The following is a 3487-nucleotide window of genomic DNA, read 5'->3' on the forward strand; positions in this document are numbered from 1 at the left end:
GGACCACGTTACTATTGTTTCTTTCTCCTCCTTCATATTGACCTTTTCTATCTTTGCCAATAAATGATGAGCTACAAAAGGATTCGTTTTTTTTCGTGTCACAGCTGATTACTCCTTTTTTCCTTTTTAAAGAGTGGCATTCTATGTCCAATATCTCGATCGAAGTACGGAGGTCAGAATAAATAGAATAATGATCAATGGAAAAAAGAAAAAAATCCTTTAGCTGGATAAGGGGCGGATGTAGCCAAGTGGATCAAGGCAGTGGATTGTGAATCCACCATGCGCGGGTTCAATTCCCGTCGTTCGCCCATCGCATTATTGCAAATTCCAAAAATGCAATTTTCCATATTCCTAGTTACGTATTTACTTACGGCGACGAAGAATAAAACTATCGCTATATTTTTTCCTTTTCCTAGTTCTTCTTCCAAGCGCAGGATAACCCCAAGGGGTTGTGGGTTTTTTTCTACCAATGGGAGCTTTCCCTTCACCGCCCCCATGGGGGTGGTCCACAGGGTTCATAACTACCCCTCTTACTACGGGGCGTTTACCTAGCCAACACTTAGATCCGGCTCTACCCAAACTTTTTTGGTTCACCCCAACATTACCCACTTGTCCGACTGTTGCTAAGCAGTTTTGGGATACTAAACGGACCTCCCCAGATGGTAATCTTAAAGTGGCCGATTTACCCTCTTTTGCAATGAGTTTCGCTACAGCACCTGCTGCTCTAGCTAATTGCCCACCCCTTCCACGTGTGATTTCTATGTTATGCATGGCCGTGCCTAAGGGCATATCGGTTGAAGTAGATTCTTCTTTTCTCTCAAAAAACCCCTTCCCAAACTGTACAAGCTTCTTCCAAAGCATACGGCTTTCTAGATGTATATGACGATCTCTAGACAGATGGATCTTATATGAATCATATGATGAAGTACCACATGAGTGGATATATAGGAAAGGAATCCAAATCTGCCGAATCGCTCATGTTATGATCTTCTACATCCTAGGTCTCTGCGTTCCGTCATCTGGCTTATGTTCTTCATGTAGCATTCAGATCGAATGACTCTATGAAATTACGTCGATACTTCCACATATTATGGGTAACGTAGGAGACATCCCTATTTTCCCCCGGGGGTCTTAATTACCACTGCTTAGCTTTCAATTTGCCTCTGACCATCAAATTAAATGTGAATAACCCGTCCTCCTCTCTTTGAAACAAGGGGCGCTTCCGGTTCTGTGCGTGCTTCAAACAATTTTGTCTTCTCCATATTACCATATCTCTAGAGCCAATAATTTTCTATGAGGAACTACTGAACTCAATCACTTGCTGCCGTTACTCAACAGTTTTCTGTTGAGGTCTATCCCGTAGAGGTAGTCAAATTGGATCAGTGATCGATTTCTAGGTTTCGTCGTAAACCTAATTGGTTACTTCCAATTACGTAAATCAATAGTTCAAACCGCACTCAAAGGTAGGGCATTTCCCATTGATATAGGAACTTTTGTACCAGAAACAATAGTATCTCCAATTATAGCCCCTCTGGGATGTAAAATATATCTCTTCTCACCATCCCCATAGTGTATGAGACAAATGTATGCATTTCGATTAGGGTCGTATTCTATGGTTACGATTCTACCAGATATGTCTTTTTGATTCCGTCGAAAATCTATTTTACGGTATAGGCGCTTATGACCTCCCCCTCTATGCCTTGCGGTAATGATTCCTCTGGAATTACGACCTTTACCACAACGGTGCCGTCCATGGATCAAATTATTTCGTGGATTGGATTTCACTTGCCTGTCTACGGTTCCCTTGCGTGTGCTCGGGATAGGTGTTTTGTATAAATGTTTCGCCGTATTATTAAGTATTCTCCTTTAGTTTTTTTCTCTATCTAGAAGTGGAATAGAATAACCCGGTTGAAGGGTAATGATCATACGTCTGTAATGCATTGTATGGCCCAGAATAGGTCCTATTCTTCTACCTTTTCCAGGTAGTCGATGGCTATTCACAGCTACCACCTTAACACCAAAGAAGAGTTCGACCCAATGCTTTATTTCTGTCTTAGTGAATCCCGATTCGACATTAAAAGTATATTGATTCTTTCCCAATAAACGAAGACTTTTTTCTGTAAATACTGCGTATTTGATTCCATCCATAAATCGACTTTCCCTCCTATGCTCTGAGTTCCAGTATCGATAAGAATTCGAGTTCTTATTGTTCTTATGTTATGGTATGAATATACCATACCAATTCGTTATGTATGGATGATGGATGAGATTCCATGGATAGAGAGCCAGTTCCAATAGACTTATGGAATGTTCCCGTTCGTGTGCATCCAGCAGGAATTGAACCCGCAAATTTACCAATTATGAGTTGGGCGCTTTAACCATTCAGCCATGGATGCTTAACAGGGATCATCGTACATCGTAAATAACCAATTTTCATATAGAAAGACATATCATAGAAAAATGAAATCGAAAATATTCCGAGATGGCAAATATTCGGAGATGACTATGAAAACACCTCTCTGGATCCTCGAATTGAAAGAGAGATTGAGAGGGATCAAGAATCCTAATTCTCGCTATTTGGAATGGATCCAATTCTATTGAGTCTGACTCATAGTGATCATTTCTCTTTAGCAAAGAATGACCTTGGTTATCAAAGGATTGAACAACCGGGATCCATTTACTTATGATACCTAGTTGGCATTGATAACAAGGATCTAATGAATTATGAGTTTAATAGATCCTCTTTAGCAGAAAGACGTATATTCCTTGCTCATTATCAGACAATCACTTATTCCCAAACCTCGTGTGGGACTAATCGTTTTCATTTACCATCTCATGGAAAACCCTTTTCGTTCCGCTTAGCCCTATCGGGTATTTTAGTGATAGGTTCTGTAGGAACTGGACGATCCTATTTGGTCAAATACCTAACGAAAAATTACGATTTTCCTTTCATTAAGGTACGAGGGCTTCTTATTCCACAAGAACGAAAGCACCTTTTCATTCTTTCATATACTAGGGGTTTTTACTTGGAAAAGACAATGTTCCATACTAAAGGATTCGGGTCCATAACCACGAGTTCCAGTGCACTAGATCTTGTAGCACTTAGCAACGAAGCCCTATCCATTAGTATTCCACATAAGAAATCCATTCTAGAAAAAAATACAATTAGATTAGCTCTTCATAGACAAACTTGGGGTTTGCGAGCCAAGGTAAGATCGGCTCGGGATCATGGGACCCTTTTCTATCAGATAGGAGGGGCTCTTGTACAAAATAGACTTACTAAGTAATAACCCCATAGAATCTATCTATATAAAGATAAAGAGGCAATCGTGTCAGGAAGCGGGTTTTTCTTTGGCCAAAAGGTACTTCGAACTTGGAACGAGCATGAAGAGATTAACGAGACTTCTTTCTCTTTTGAGTTTTTCTGGCGGACCTGCCGCGCAAGATCTTTGGTCTTCCCCTGGAACCGATGAAAAAAAGTGGATCG

The sequence above is a fragment of the Triticum urartu genome, unplaced genomic scaffold (genome assembly GCF_056163025.1).
Source record: "Triticum urartu cultivar PI428250 unplaced genomic scaffold, HENAU_Tu73 scaffold33, whole genome shotgun sequence".
NCBI classification, from domain to species: domain Eukaryota; kingdom Viridiplantae; phylum Streptophyta; class Magnoliopsida; order Poales; family Poaceae; genus Triticum; species Triticum urartu.